At 40.9% G+C, this 17,111-nt stretch overlaps 1 protein-coding gene across 2 annotated transcripts in view; it reads left to right on the top strand.

Moving 5' to 3' along the window:
* The first annotated feature begins 978 nt into the window (after positions 1–978).
* The window catches only part of C1H4orf19 (chromosome 1 C4orf19 homolog), a 43,822-nt gene continuing 27,689 nt past the window's right edge, over positions 979–17,111 (top strand). For both annotated transcript variants that reach the window (XM_069792033.1, XM_069792044.1), the window contains exon 1: positions 979–1,278. The gene's annotated coding sequence lies outside the window, so the exon portion shown is untranslated. The remainder of the gene's footprint in view (positions 1,279–17,111) is intronic.

Raw genomic sequence — 17,111 nt, 5'->3', positions numbered from 1 at the left:
GGTGGCGCAGCTGAGTCCCTGCTCCGCGGCATGGGGACCGGTCTGCTCCCAGCCCACTGCTGAAATGAGTTTGACAGTCTCATCTTTAGCTCACTGCAGCACATACGAGGGGAAGCACAGCAGGGCAAACCCAGCCAGCTGCTGAAGTGGGATTTTAGGAGGATACTTTGCATGAGAAAGGCAAGCAGGACTCCAGCACGGTCCTTCCCCAGGGAAGGCAAGGATGCAGCCCGCATCAGGCACGGAGGCAACCCTAAATCCACATTATTTACGGTGAGAACAGCACACCTATTTGTACAGCAGCTGAACCTCATGTAACCGCTTCTGTGAGGCTTAACACCACAAACAAACAAACAAACAAAGGATTTAGTAAAATGCTTTGTTAGCGTTGCTTTGGACCCCCCAGCTGTGACACATGCAGTTAGATGATGCAATGTTAGTGCCCGTTCTTTCCAGGAGGGTTTGGGTTTTTTTTACAGTTTCCAGGCACATCGATATATGTTAAACTTTACAGCCAGGAAACACCTGACCCAGCTGCTTGCAGATACTGCTTAAGTTAAATCTCTCCTCCTGCACAGGGAACACTCTCCTAACTGGATTATGGGCACAGAACATCTTTCATATCACTTTTGGAAACACCATACTCAAACCAAAATGATTCCAGGAAAGTCAGCAAGTTTCACAGGTAAATGTGATGCCATGCCTGCAAATATACCTTAGAGCAGAGTTCCTCCATAGAGCATCACCCAAAACAGTGGGGATTAAATGTCACTGCTAGGCAAAACTACCTGATGTAACAGAGGAACTTTCTGCCAAATCCCTCCAGCGCTGTTTGTGACATGGGGAGATTTAATTTTACAAATATGAAAATGACATCATTCATACACTCACAGGCTCAGACTTTGTTGTGGTTGTTGTAAGCAACTGTCCCGGAGGAAAAGGAATTATTTGGCACATGTTCTTCCTCTTCTCCTTTTTCTAATCCTGACCAGAAAACAGTGAGCTCTATCAGGTTTTTATCCAGCTTGCAGGTAAAGGGTTACAGATTCTAGGAAGTATTAAATGCAAACTTTAAAGGATTTTATTTTCATCTACAGTCACATGACGCCTTAATACCCAATGACACTAACTACAGTGTCTCATTAAGAGGTCATGCAAACTCCCAAGCTAAACAAGGCATTCTTACATATTTAACATTCAAATGCAGAAGCCAAGCTAAGCCATGGAAGATTGTAATCAGAAAAAAGCTACACTTCCTGATCCGCACAAAAGCTACAGGTAGGAAAAGTTCTTCTTCCTTTAAACTTGCAATGCTGCGCTTTCAAGAGAAACTGTTTACAGGGCATATTTTGCACTCTCTTTCTTTTTTAGCTGTCAGAATAGTCTAATAGTTTTATCCTGAAAATATCTGATCTCACTTGTTCCACCTGTTGTTGAGTCAGTATTGTTTTTATACTCAGAAACACAGTTGGCTCAGCAGAAATCCAAACAAAACAGGGTTTTAAGCCAAATCTATTTTAAAAGTAATAGTTTTAAAGATTTCTTAGTTATTTAAATGGTTGTGTCAGAGTATGTGGGGCAAAGGGGGAGTTAATATGTCTTCATTGTCTGAAACAAAGGGATTTAGAACTCTTCTGACTTTACTTATACCATGAATTGCACATTGTTTCAGTCACTTCAATCAAAGTGTATTTTAATGGATGTGGCTTCCTCACTGAACTTACATGATTTCTGATTTCCCCTCCCAGAATTTGGTGCATTTAAACAAAAAATCTTACAAAAGCAAATGAAAGTCAGATGGGAAGTATTACAGAGCTCCATAAAAGAGGAAAAAATTACAAAATAGGGAGTAAGAAAAAAGTCAGTTATAACCCAGTTAATCGAAAACTTAAATTACATTAAAGCATATCCATTTTCACATGGAGTGATAAAGTTTCACTAACAATTGCTGGCAATATTGCAGGAGTTCACTTTTTTTACTTGTGCTGAAGGATTTTTCCAGGGTACAGCATTAGCATTTTTATCACAAAGATCTTTTTCTCATCACAATTTTTCTTTAAATTGTAATTGTTTACAGACAGTGCTCTAAATACTCAGCATTTTAATCCCTTTATAGGAATTTAGTTAGAGACTACATTCTACAGAGCTACAGAACCTATATTTACTAAAAGATCTCTCATACAGTGTAAGATTTCCACCCCTGAAGATTCCCACTGCACAAAAGCAGCAAGCAGTGTTTATTGTTTTACTCCTACAGTGGTTGGGTGGTGATTACAAGCAATGTTTTTTTTCCTCAGTTTATTCTATAAAACCCGTCTCTTTTTCTTCTTCCCACATAACGCTAGGGCATACTAAAAAGGCGGGGAGAATAATAATACTTACAGCACCTTGCTTCAGATAAGCTCTCAAATTTCTTTGGGGGGGGGGGGGGGAAGTGTTTTATCATTACCAGTACTTAAAATAAATTTGAGAAAATTTGAACCCCAACAAGTTTACCAGTAGTGCTTAAAAGAAATGAATACTGTCATTCACTTTCAAGGTCCCCATCTCAAAACATAGTAGGTCTAATGTTGAGAAGGGCCAAGACCCTAATATGGCCTAGTATGTTCAGCCTGAGACATCAAAACATTTTATATCAAACTAATTGTACGCCTAACCTCCCAGCAGAGGAGCTTACAACTACACTGGTGGGAATATAGCAAGAAGCCACTACACTTTAAAAGAACTATTCCAAATTTGCTATAACTGACCTCTGAACTTACTTAAATTATTTACAAAAATCTATTTAGAAACTCTTGTAGATAAGGAGTTTATTTGCTAAGCTAAATTTAAATCTTAAGGGAGTGAGGGGAACGCACCAGCTCCCAAATAAACAGCCATCCTATTACACAGATTTTCACTGAGGAGGAACATGGCACCTGACACGCTAGGAACAGCCTGCCATGGCCAGTCTCTTTTAAGAAATGTTTGTACAAATTGGGTGCGTCATGGTAAACCAGCACTTAGTAGTTCAGTAGTTAAATATGTTTAATGTTAATTACGCAAAGTATCTTTGTGGGGTGGAAGGTAGGACAAACACTAAAGTTACTCTGTGACCAGAAAGACAGACTGGCCATTGCATGAGAGAGAGCAGTAACTCCTTTCCTAGAGAAAGGAATACAAATTAGGCATTTGCCATCTAGCTCTCTAGCAGTTCAGGTGTTCTTTATAATCACAATTTTACACTCATTACAGGAATTTGCACTGCTTTAGTTATTACTCTTTTTCCTAATGAAATAATCCAACCTATTCTCTTGCTTCGTCACATCAACATAAAGCCAAATGCAGTGTTGTTTCATGGAGGGGGCACACAAATCAAATAATTCCTGCTCATAAACAAGAAAAGAGAGTGGTTGTTGGAAACTGAGATTATTGGAAACCCAAGAGAGATTTTTTTCACTTGGATTTTGAGGGAAGTCAAGCAAATGTAAAAATCAAAACATTACCAGAAGTCTGGAATAGTTTTCTCTACCCCAAACCCAGAGCTAGGACAAGCATTGGTCAAAAGCCAATCCAGATCTTCCAAAAGGCTTTCAAATCTCAGGAAACTTGTACCAGATTTAAGGCTAATACTGAAAATCATCAGCCTGATGATTTTTGCACAGTTCTAGGTAAGTGGGAAGACAGAACAAAGAGAAGGGAACTGCAGCTTTCTTGGAAAGCCTGGTTGAAAGCGGTCACTGTGCAGAGTAAACATTTATGAGTACTGAGGCCCTTCTCTAACCACACAGTTGATTGTAAGTGATCTCAAACAAACTTACTTAAGGTAAGTATTTGCTCTCAGGCTTTACTGAATGAAAGCCAAGGAAAGCCGTTCTTCACGTCTTTCAGGAAGGGATGGTCTTTTGCTATGTTTGCACAGTATCTAGTTAAAAACTGCCTCAGCATTATCTACATCTTCCACTGGTACCATTTCACATAAGACTTGGGGTGGGGGGGACTCAACACACGCAGCCTCCTGAAACACGATGAAATGTAGCCAGATAATAAACATTTGTTTGGAACTTATAATTCCTCCTTCAGACCCTGTTTATCTGAGGATTATATATCATCACCTGTCAGCAGAGTATGCCCGTGATTTCCACACAACAAAGTTGTCATGGGAAGGGCACGGCTAATGCAGAGCAGGAGGCCAAATCCCCACTGCTCCTTAACCAGGAGCACTTCAGTTAGCATCTGATCATGCTAGAGAAGTAAACTTCATGCCCAAGCAATGATACATGGCAATTGTTGATTTTTGCTGAGCTACAGAAGAGTTGTGGCAAGCAGGATGTATTGCGAAGGAGAATAGGTATAAAACATGATGTAGTTTTTCTTACTGAAAGTCTGATATCAAAATGGACAAAATAAATGAGTTTTGGTAGAAAGGTCAAAAGGGATTATTGGAAAGGGGGGGGGAAAGCAGCAATTTTCCTTTGAGCTCTCCTCTGAGTCACTTTCACATAGACATATGGAGGAACTTTAACATTTTATTAAGAGCCGAGTACATTGTTTGGAAACTAAACATTTAATCACTTACAGCAGGAAGCAGGGAAAAAATGGCCAAGTTTTCTTTTTTGTGTGACATTTTTCTGTCTGCGGTTTTTATACAAGTTTATTTAACTTCCATTTTTTCACTTTAACCACAGATGTTTGCTGCAAAGGCACAGATGTTTTCTGGTTAGAAAAATATTTCTGGTTGAATATTCTATTATTAGGTCACATAAGTTACTTTTCCATTTGGGATAGCGAGGAGTAAGACATCTCCTTGGGGCTTACTTTTTTTTTGGTGTTACCAACAGCACCTGGCTCAAGTTTGCATCATTTCTCAACTATTTAATATAGTTGTATATCTCTATTAAAGAGCAGTTAATTGTCTGATTTTATGTAAACAAGGTCCAACGCCTTGCTGTAGCAGGCAATCTGCTTTCCTGAAAGAGCTGAGTTACAAGGACAAGAGTATCCCATGTCAAGAACACACACCCGACTGAAAACCCTTTCAACCTGAAGTCTACCCTGGGAACTTTTCACACTGGCTGCAGTGGGAATAGTAAAAAATCCTCACACTGTCAACAAAGACCAGGGGAAAAAGAAATAGACCAATGTAAGCTGTGCCAGTGCTACCCAGCACACTGCTGCTAGCAGAAAATGACAGCATGGCAGCAGTACAGGTTTGCCTGTGCTGGACACGAGCTCTCCAGACTATATCAAAACAGACTATTTCACTTCTGCCTCATCTCCTGTGCTCAGGACAGGTGCATCTGGATGTTAACGCACTTTGCCCAGGCAGGTTGGCATTAATGTCCTCGTACGATATACCGTGATGCAGAGTCTCTGAAAGCAGCTTTCAGGCAGGAGAGGCAGGGAGCATCCCAAATGAGCCACATGGAGCCACACTGCCACAGTCCTGAGGACCTGTCAGGCTGCGGGTCTGTTCCTCCTCTGACTGCCTGTATTTATTGCAATGACTGTATTTATTGACTGGGGTGTACTTATTACACTTAACTTCCCCTTTCATCCCACAGCCACTTTGCAACGGTTTTATCAACAGTAGATTTGGGAGTGCCCAGCTTTATCTACCTTATTAAGCACCTGCACTCTGTACAACAGTCTAGGAGGCAGAAAGCACCACCTGTGCCCTGACACAGCCACCCAAGGACTTCCTCCTCTTACTTCTGGGCTGCGCCAGGCGCTCCCTCCCGCAGTGCAGCAGTGCAGCAGTGCAGCAGTGCAGCAGTGCAGCAGTGCAGCGGGGGTCCTCCCCACCGCCCGCCATGCCAGGGCACCTCCCAGCTCCGGGACTGCGGCCTGCAGCCAGCCCCTGGGCTCCCTTGCCTGCTGCTCCTCTTGCCCAGCTAGCAAATCCACACTGCTCCACGTTAGGGGCAGTTCCTTTCCCCCCAGAAAAGCGTTATCAGCTCTTACTCCTCTGATGGTACGCAAGCTTGATAGTGATCGCATTTGCATGATTTTAACACTACAGATTTCCACGGAGCTATTCTGCTCATCTACTTCTGACCGACTCATAGTAAAAGCAGCGTAAGTCTCAGGTAAATTCAGGCTTTTGAAGTAAGCTGCCAGTCTTGTTCACTTACAGCTCAGTGGAAAACAAGCTGCTACTGTCAGCTGTCAGGAACCTGAATAAAGCTTTGTTAAGGGCCCCTCTATCTCTATTTTTGGCTTGGGTGTGGCATGGAAAAAACAATATTTACCATCTCAGTAGCTGTGCCCTTTGTGTATTTGTTTTCCTATTCTCTTTCCCCATGTGAATTTAGCAGATGTTGCACGGCTTGATATCGGCCCTGCATTTGTTGTCGGAGTACGTGTATGTCTCCACTGAACATTAGTAACGAATAGGCAATGTTTGTGCAGCAAAGACACAGATTCAACTGCCAGGCACCGTTTCAGAGGCAAACGTGAATAAAGACCAAAAGTACCATAAGATTTCATTTGCAATGTAAATGAAACAAAAGCTACAGTCATCAGCCCTGAACTGAAAGCCTCCAGGGCCTGAGAAGCTACAGCCATGTACAGTGTCCAATTTCTGTCTTTAACATCTCTTCTTAAATTAAAATCACTTGGGAATATTTTCCATTGCTTTGGATGAATGTGCACAGGTTGCTAAAAGCGTAGTCCATATTTACCGATATACATTAAAAACTAAGGTTCAGTGCAATTATCCAAGTGCAATTATCCAACTAATTACCTTCTATAAAAACATTTCCATTCACTCTATGTTTATATAGAGTACAAACATACAGATTTGCTAATGCACAGATGATCAAAAAACCCCAAAGACAGTTTAAGAAAACAGAGCAAAGCCAAGGACAAAGAGCTAGAGGCTAGGCGAACGCCGCTTGCTGCTTTCACGGCCAATACCAGCACCCAGTATTCATCAAACTACAGCCTTAGCTTTGTTTCATTTCTCTGCCATCCTTCCATGATAAAGCTTTACAGCAGTACCACCAAAATCAATGCAGCTGGACTTGCCTCCTGGAGAGAGTGAGAGAGCACCTATTTAGCTCAGAGCACATACTGTTACCCACATTTTGCATGTGGGGGAAGGCCAGGTTCGAGAAGCAAGGAGCTATATCAGCCCCGTGGCTCTGTGCAGGAGGCAGAATTTGAATCCAAGTCTCCCAAACGCTCTAAGAGCCAAATCTGCCTCTGGAGCCCAACACCCTTTAAAAATCCAACCCAGTGTCAGTAACTTTCTTGCCATGCAGCAATATGTCAGACTGGCCAATAAATAAAGTTCTAACACACAGGCAGCAGGTATTTGCTTTATGATAGAGCTGAGACACACCATGGCATGAGCTCTTGAGAACAAGGAGTTCTGCTGGAAATGTCAGCCTGTTGTTAGCATACAGCATCATGAGCAACTCCACTGCCAAAACACAGTCCAGCAAGTCAGACTTAATAGTGCAATTTTCATTGATAATTTTGGTGAATACAGACCATTCTTTTGCACAGGATTAAAAGAAAGAGAAAGAAGAAGAAGGGGGAGGGGGGGAAGGATTACTAAACTGGCTTGATGCCAGACAACACTAAGACTTTTAAGGCAATGAATACTTTTCTATAGCTTTCAAGTATTGTTCTACTGAAAGACTGAAAATGTTGCAAATGCAATCAAGATAAGCAATTCAATAATACAACAGAAATGCAGCTGTATTTCACTGCTATCTCACCATTACCATATCTCAGCCACATTTGGACCTTTTTAATGCAGTGGTCAGTAGTTTGGATCTGCCTTGTTCTGAGAAATAATTAATGTAATTATAACATAAAAACTCTTTGCTCTTGTTCATGAAGTTATTGTGTCTTATCGTTCCCCTAGCCACCCATCATCACTCAATGTCTGTGAAGGAAATTGTTTTAAAATAGCCAAATGGAAAAGTTCACCCACACTCTAAACAGCTCTAGATTAAATTATCTCTATGCTTTACACATTAATCTAAGCGCTGTATTTAAAAGAAAGGAAAAACCCTTTGAATCAAAATGAACTCACGTAGGAGAAAAAGTCACATCACATAAAAGGGTCTTTATTAGGGTATTGTATCAGAGTCTTTTCTTGAAGATTTTTGAGTGTGACTTTTAGTGTGTTCTATATTTTTCTGTTCCAAAAGGTTTGCTATCCATTTTCACAGTACTTTGTAACTATGGCCCAGATAATCCTCTGCTTTTCTGCTCTCTGCTGACTATTCTTTATGTGAAATGTTCAGGAACAATCAGGTAAAAAAATGCATCCTGGTACGTTTCCCACACTTGTTATGTAGAAGCAGTACTGTGTAGGGGGAGCATCCTGAGCAATGAAACTGGAGGAAGAGACACACACACCCCCCCAAAAAAAAGGGTGAAGGAAAAAGAAATGCATCAGGTGTATTAATATCTTCAGGGTATGTCTGATCTGAGAGCTGATACAGATATAACCTGATAAATAAATTGGTTTATATGGCTTATACTGTTTTAGAAGGATTCCTATTTTTAGTGCATGTATTTGCACCTTCTCAAACATCCCCATAGCTGACTGTGTCTAAGTAGTTCTACTTACAGGCTACAAGATCATCTCAGAAATAACTGCCTGAGCCAGGGACACCATAGCCTTACCACTCACTGAAATACCAGGTTTTAAACATTTGGTGCCCCTAATGCTAGGCATTCGTCTGAACTGTGGACCACCAATATCTGACATAACTAACTATATTACCATTTTGCTCACAAAATAAATCAACTCTGCTCCTATAACATGTCAAATTCGTCTGCTGAGGAAACGATCTTCTTCAGGTATCAACTGTGTAAGGAAAGTTTGAGTTTGAGGTTTGTTTGTTTAAGATGAGCAAAGTCAGATTTTTCTTTCAAACTCACTGACTTATCTGCACCAAGTATATTGTTCTCCAGGCTTTACATTTACTTCTTCCACTCCATTCTTCTGTATATGTCTTAGCCCAAACACTGTGCCCTATGCACAGCCCAATTCTCAGACCTGCTAGCAGCCATGAATTTGGGCAGGAGACTGAGTTGTTAATTCATGGTGTTCTCTTTCAGTCTTGCTAGGAAAATATATGTTTTGGCTGAACAATTAATTTATAGCATGTGCTTTGTGGGTCATACCTACTCCTCTGTGTAGGATTCACTTTGGGCTAGCAGTTACAAACCAAGGTTTTAACTCTTGCAAACTCAAGCTATTTATAAACAGGTTTCAGTATCTTTTCCTTCTGCTTACATTCCAATTTGAAGATCCAGTTATAACTTGCAATCTTCCCAAAAGATTTTCCAGTCTGCCAGCCATACAAAATACATTTTTTTTCCTGTATCTACCTAAATTTCCTTTGAAACAATGAAACCAACATTGACTCTTTTCCCTGTGGGTTCTGTTTGTTCTTCAAGGAGCTAAAGTTTCATGTTTCTCCCCAAACCTGTGGAGTTGCCTTAACCTGTTAAGCTGCCACACATGTTAAATTGCCTTTGTCACACGATTTTGAAGTCTGTAAACCATTGATTCTTCTAACCTTATGAAATTCTTTTCCATTCTCTGTATCACTCCAACTTGATGCAAAAAGACAAATCTGCAAAAAATTGTTTCAAAAGGCCTGTATTTGAGATGAGCCCCAGAAGCGCAGCTTATTGCAAATCTGTGGTTTACACTGCTGTAACAGCTGCATTAAATGAGTATTTGTTAGGATAAAATAAACCTGACTGAATATCTCTGAAGTACATTTAGGACAGATAATCCAGCAGTGGTATGCTCTCTGTGCTACAGGGCTTGTATTGTTCAGTATCATGCCATGAAAGAGCCTAGATTTGTATGTTCTACTCTTGACATGAAATAAAGTTAATCATAGACTGAGATTTCTTTGTTCAGGAAAACAGATTTTTTTTTTTCCTGGCCTGTTCAATTCTACTTTACCTCACATTCCTACAGTCTGCAATATTATTCTGTCCACAGAGCTCACTGTGCAGTGCAGCGCTACTGCAGTTGAACAGTTCACCTAGATACTGGCACAAATTCTCTAACCCAAGGACTGAGTCCATCAAGAGCCACCTGTTTTCTAGTTTGGCCTTCTGTTTCCCAATCTGTGCAAGTCTCTATTGTTACTCTGCAGGATTTGTACTTTATTCAGGTTCTTTTGGTTTTCCTCATCTCCATGGCATCATCGGTAAGGAGCATAATATCTAAAGATACCATAAAAAAGCCTTTTGTGCTCCAGGAGATATACGGGGTTTCTTGAATAAGGCTCTGGAAACATTGCAAAAGAAACTACATGAGTAAATATACTACCGCCCAGGAAAAGCCATGCTCCCTCTCCCAAGCAAATGGAAAGTTAACTCCAAGCCCTGAAGATTCCAGAGTCCTTCATCCTCAAAACTTCCTCATCACACAGCTCTCGCAACATATCTGATAGAAGGAAAATTAAGCTTAATATGGCAAAGACCCCATTCATTTATGCCAAGAAAATCCCACATAATTTAGAATTAATCAATAGCACAGAAACCCCCTCCCACCTACCACATGGAGCCCAGTCTCAAAAAATCTGCATTCTCTCTCTCTAGGGTGGTATTTGAAAAAAGCCTGTTTGTAGAACTAGCTTCACCCTCCTCCCATGCCGCCTTCCCACACAAAGAGATCTTTTGCTACTTTCCTCCCATGGGAAAAATAACACACCTATGTAGAAAATGAAGGATAGAGTATCATAAAGCCTGGAAGCGCCTCATTTGAGAAAATCTTCCCCTCACTTAGCCAATACACTTTTCTCCCACTAAGAAACACTTATTTCTAGCGCAGCAAAAAGCAACACAAACAAGACTTAGCACTTGTGTCAGTGAGCCCTTTTGAAAGGCCTGGTAAGAAAAGTATGTCTGAAACAGAGCCTGGGCTTCACCTTTCTTCTTTCTCCACGGTTTTTTTTGCTTTCCAGGAGGCTTGAAGATCTCTTTATAGAAGCAAAGATTGCAACTGATTGCCACAAAGCTTTCTATGAATGGCCTTTCTGAAGCATCCAGGTGAGATGCCTGGAAGACTCTGCAGTGTTTGTCATTCACAGCATGCAATTCCCCAGCTCCCATTATACTTCAGGGCTTTTGCCCTCTCCTTTCCTGCAGGATTTTCTCATATAAAGAGGCTGTAGTTGCTTCGCCTCTGAGTTACCTTGTTTTTTGCAGTATTTCCTTGTTTGTGTTACAGCAGCACCTACAGGCACCAGAAGTGATAAAGGCCCCATTGCCTAATAAGACATATACTATTTAAACCTCTATAGATTACCTAGACAGTTCCAGACTGGATCCAGACTTCTGGCACCTGCTTACTTCAGGGAGAATAAGGAAGCATAATCCAATCCCATCTTGCTTATTAGTAAAGAATACACTATCCCTGAGAAATAAACGCTCTGGGTTTTAATCCCTTTGGATTTAGGAGGCACTTACGCACCGGTACCTGAAATCCCAAGTGATGGGTGACATCAATGATGAGGTTATTATACAACGTGTGGTGGCCACTGCCTCACGTGGCTTTGACAGCAGTGGGTTCTAGTGTCTGCTCTGTGCATGAGGTGGGCTCAGAGCTCACCCGGAGCAGCAGGGACTCATCAAGGAAACACTAGGTTTGTGAACCTTAAGTTGCTTTAGACAATGTGGCTGTCAGGCTGCCTTGCTCAGACAGAAGGGTACCTGGCACAAGCATGCTATTGTCAAGCCCAGTAACAGGACTTCAGACACCTACACAGATTTTTGTGGGGCAAAATCTTATACATAATATGCACTAATATCCCACACAGCTAGGTAGGGCCTTTGGGAATTGTTCTGTGGTGATGTGACACTTGACTGCTGCCAGAGCTGGGCTGGAGCTGTGTCCCACAGACCACTCCTGCAGCCCACCCACCATTGGGGCAACAGAGAGCACAGGCAGGCAGCGCCAGCAGGAAAGCCACAAACAGACTGCTGGGTGTTAGTCAGGCCTCTTAATCAAAGCTGTCCTCCCCAGTGATTGCTCCACCCAAACCACACAGCTAACTGCCCTAATGTTTGCCACCTGTTTCCTCCTTCTTAGGCTGTACCTATGGACACATCCTTTCCCTAAGCCCAAATCCCCAAGTTTCCACACGTCTTTCATGTCTGTAAAAATTTCTGAAAAAGTAATAAATGAATAAAAAAAAATAAAAATCAGAGGAACTTTCAAAATAGCTTGAGCCAGCAAGCTTTCGTTTCTTTTATACAACATTATGTGCAATGTATTCCTTTCCAGAGTTTCCACTCCCCTCTCCCCAGGCCCCCCCACACAGGCTGCAGCAGTGCTGGTGTTTTAAGACAATGTCACAACAGCACAGGCATTGCAAATTAAACAGCAGGCTTGTTTTGTGAAGTCCCTTGTTGGTTTCTGACTATTAAATACCACCTTTATAAGGAGACTCCTTTGTTAGAGGAAGAAAGGAGGAAATCAGCAGAGAGCTGCCTCTCTGTCCTTTCACCTCTGGGGAACACTTCTCCCCCCTATTTCTGGAGGCCACCAGATGCTGCGCTCAGAGCCAGTGCCCAAGGGGACACCTTCAAGACACCCTCAGCTCCAGCTGCCTTAGGACAATGCATGGTTTCAGCCTGTGTCTGTCTCTGGTTCACAAGCTCTCACCTTATGGGCTCAGATTAAACTCTAGACACAGCAGACTGTTGGGTTTTTTTCAGGACTTGTCTTCAAATTCACTTTTTTCCTTTTCAATACATACAGCACAAGCAATAGGTGAGAAAAGGGCCATCTCTTGGCAGCAGTTCAGCATCACAGAGATTTAGTTGTGACAGGAAACTACACCACAAGTCACTCATATGTCACTTTTGCTGGAAGAAAGTTTTGCTACAGAGAAAATAAAAATATAAGTTTGATACATTTAAAGGATTTCAAGAGGTAATATGCCAGATAGCACAGTGTGAAAAAGCCGCCTTTTCTGTAAAGGACAAAAATATCTTATTCCTTCAGACTGCTTCCTCACCTTATCACAATGAGCCATGTAGACTGAAACTTGATCAGATAGCAGAAGGGTTAGGAAAGCACCAACTACATTTTTATGCAGATTTGCCAGTCCATCCTAGCTGAAATTAATTCTGGTGTCTTTTTGACATGAACAAGGTGGGATTTGATAGAATCTAGCAGCTATCTGGGTCTCCATCAGCAGCTCAACCACTTTCCTGTCGCTTCACCATCTCATCTTACAAGGACTGTGATCCAAACTCGTAAAGAAGCTCGGTTCTTTGGATATCAAACTGGCAGCCTGACAAGGAGCACAAAAACTAAGCCTTGATTTTTTTTTTGAGGGGTACAAGAACCTCAAAGCTCTCTCAAATAGGGAAAGACCACCACAAAGATCATCTTATAAAGTTAAAGGGGAAATGTTTTTTTCACAGATAATTTTTAAAAGAAACCACAAAAAAAAAAAAAAAAAAAGAGTGTGTTTTCTCAACCGGAACAAAGCTACATTTTTTGTGGCTTCTGTAAACCAGACTTACTATTCCCCACTCATCCTTATTACCACATGCCATTTGAAAAAATATACAATAAATGTGAATGTCTCTAGATGTCAAAATGTTGGGAAATGTGTATAGTGAGTCACCACAACAAAAGGCCTGGAACACTGAAGTGCAAGGGACAGCATAGACCCTTATGGGCTCCGGTGTCCCTAGGCCATACAGATAACCCTGTCACTAGGACCTGAGAAACAGCTTAAATAGTTGAGGGGGGAAAAAAGTCCTTATTATTGGGGATAATACTCATTTTTAGTTCCCATAGATTACTTAGGTCCTCAGTTAAAGGTGACTGGTAAAAGAAAAGCAGTGCATCAATATTGGCTTTGGGATGAATAACAGAGGTCAAGATTTTAATTTTAACCAATTTTAACATAAAAAACCTAGGTTTTGTCAAAGCTGGGGAGCCATCCTTTGTGAGAATCAAATCACATGACTGAAGGACTGATATCAGACATATCTGATTACACTGCAGAAAAAGGAAGTCTTTGCTACAGATTTAACCATGCTCAGCAACTCCAAAATTTAAGTAAAGCTCATTCAGGATGTGATACATTGCATTTGCTAGTGTAAAATCAAAAGGAAAACTGATTGACAATAACCTTTGTGTTGTCTGCTTAAAACCCCAGGAATACATACAAATCACACCAGTTAGTTAAGTTAAACCTACAAAAGAAAAATAAATAGCTGAATTTGAGACCTTCTTTACAGATGTGATCAAAGACTGCAAACAGTGAGGATATTCCCACCATTTAAAACTATCCCTTTGGTTTCAATCCTGCATATGCAGACTGCAAGTAAATACCAACACTAGCAGATCCCAAGGAAGCCACTTTCACACCAGTGCACTGCAGGGGTCCTTCGGCACAGGAGATGTGAGAATCGAGCCTGTATTAAATGCTGCAGTGGCACTGCTTCAGCTGCAAAACCATTGCTCAGAGCAGCTCACAGAAAGGCCAATGTGTACTACACGCACAGCTCTAAAAAAAGCATGGTGTTGCACTGGCGTAGTTATACTGAAGCAATTTTGTACATAAGAATGATGCGCTGATTTAAAATTGGTCAATTTTGATTAGTTTACTCTTGCTTCACAACAGTGCCATTTCTGTGGGCAAACAAGGCTTCAGTCTTAAGTAGACACTTGGACTGCCAGTCTCATAGGATTAGCAACTTTAAGGAAAAGGTTGCAAGAAAAAGTAATTTCATGCTTCAAAAAGAATTTTTATTTATTTCAAAGGCTCGGAACCTAGAACCATCACTCCATAATCTTATCCAAATGTTGATGTCGTCAATGCATTTTAAAGCAGCTTTTAATTAAGTTAAATAAAGAAAAACAGATGCTGCTGAAGAAATGCCCAGTAAGAATTTCTATTTCTAGATAAAACTGCTTTAAATGCATAACCAATTCTGCTAACTGTGGGATGTGATGCACACGACTGAGTTTATAGGTGTTTAGTGAGAGTTTTGTGCCATTTAATATGTCACTGTGAGCAGTCAGCACAAAGATAATGATAAATATAGAAGACTGGGCCTATAACCTCCACTTCTTCTAATTAAAAATGTATATAAATTGCATAAGTCATATCCAGTAGCATTTGCTCTGGGCTGCAACAGCGTTTACTTTCCTTCTAAAAAGTTTCATCTGCCCCAATCAAAAAAGTCCTTTTTCAGTTTTCTTAGCTCAGATGAGCATACACAGAAGGCAACCATTCAGGAAACATTTTCTATATCTAAACTCTGTCAATTAATGATGCTGTAAACCAAGTCCCATCCAGGCCATAACATGATCTTAAGAAAGTTAAATTGTATCAGTGTGGAAATCTGTAGCAGAAAGGAAGAAATAAAAATTAGGTCAGTCTAATTGAATTGCAGTAGCTTGTCTGAAAAATACCTTTGCTACCCACTTTGAAAGGACGTTAGAGACCACATTAGGGAAATGTTTTCATTTTCAAAATCTTCATTACTGCCTGCTTTGCCAAGATGACTTTCAAAATGTTCACCTTTGCTACTGCCTGCTTTGCTCAAAGGACTCACTGCTGATACATCCTCCTGGGCTTTTATTTGACTGGAGGATGAAAATATTGCTAGCATTAAAGCTAGAACTTTCAAATGGACCAGGAGAAGCTATCTTCAGCAGGATTTTATGTGCCTTTTAGGCCCTTATGTACACATTGAAGTTTATAAAAAATGCTTACTTTTCTCACCCAGAGGATGTACCCTAACTGCAGTCTGGTCTTGGTCTGTTTTATGCAGCATGCTGCCTGCACACAAAGCGGAAGGAGAAAAGGGTAGAGCTGTTGACCACTTTGGCAATGGGGCTTTCTGGCCTTTGGGGACAGCTTTATACCTCTCTCGCACAAGTTGAGCAACTTCAGGAAAAGCAGTAAGCCTTGAGTAAGCCTCATACTAACACCTCACCTCACTGACACCAGCTCCAGCCTTGGCTCTCCAGCACTAGATGCTCCGGGAGAGATGCAGATGCCAGGAAGCTGTCAGCTAAACTCCCCTGGACTGCAATCCCCATCCCCTAGATGCGACAGGGGTGTTCACACTGTGAGTGCAAGTTGCAGAAAAAAATATGTCTTATTTTGAGCATATATTGGTTACATTGGTTACTGATGTAAGATGAGCTACATAAATGTATGCCAACTATAAAATAAGGGTCCATCCATTTGTTCCACTCAGTATCTTATTTCCTAAGCAAGAGGAAACCTGGCTCCACCCTCTCAACAAAAACTCATTTTCAAAAGGAGGATGTACCCTACCAAAAGCAGAAGAAAGAAGCAGCAGCCACTGCGACTCACTTATCTTTCTAACTAGAGGAATGTACACTATTAAAAACTAACTTGGATAGTGTAGGGCTTTCCACACACTAACCACAGCAAGCAGGAATATATATATATCTCTCTATATGCACATAACAAAAGTGATGGGGAAAACCTGCTCCCAAGCCTGTGTTTGCTAGCACTGAATATTCAAAATGTCACCTGAAGTACCTCTATTCCACATTGGTTCATTCTTTAATTGTGTCAGTGTAATATTCACACAAGTACGAACTATAATGAACAAGTCCCACTCCGAAGTTGGGGCCTTAAAGGCTGCATATGTTATCCAAATATATAAATGAATGCTAAGCACATTGGGATTCTTTCAACCACAAATCTACGTAATGACAATTATTTCAAATGTTGCAATAGGAGAGTCATGTTCAACTAATTATAGCTCAGTACATTTTGCTACTATGTCTACTCGAAAAGAAATACTATTCCTGGGTTTCCCAATTTTCATAGCCTTCAGCAAAATACATCTCTTACCTCTATTAGCACAATCTTTATTAATAAGCCATTTAGGTAAGTTAGTTTTTGAGTGAATCTCTAATCTTCTGACAGGATTATAGACATAATGTGTTTCCTCAAAAGATTTTTCTACTTACAGAATCGGTCTGCAATCTTCTCACTGTCTAAATTGTAGCCCATGATTTAATGTCATCCACTTCCACATCCTCAAAGACATGAAAGGAAGGAAATCCCATTTCTACAGGTAGCTCCACGGCTCTTTGCTGACAGAAGAGCTTATAAGCTTATGACAGT

Source organism: Haliaeetus albicilla, chromosome 1 (genome assembly GCF_947461875.1).
Source record: "Haliaeetus albicilla chromosome 1, bHalAlb1.1, whole genome shotgun sequence".
Taxonomy (NCBI): domain Eukaryota; kingdom Metazoa; phylum Chordata; class Aves; order Accipitriformes; family Accipitridae; genus Haliaeetus; species Haliaeetus albicilla.
Note: the sequence above shows the minus strand (reverse complement) of the source record. Positions and strands in the feature narration are given on the sequence as shown.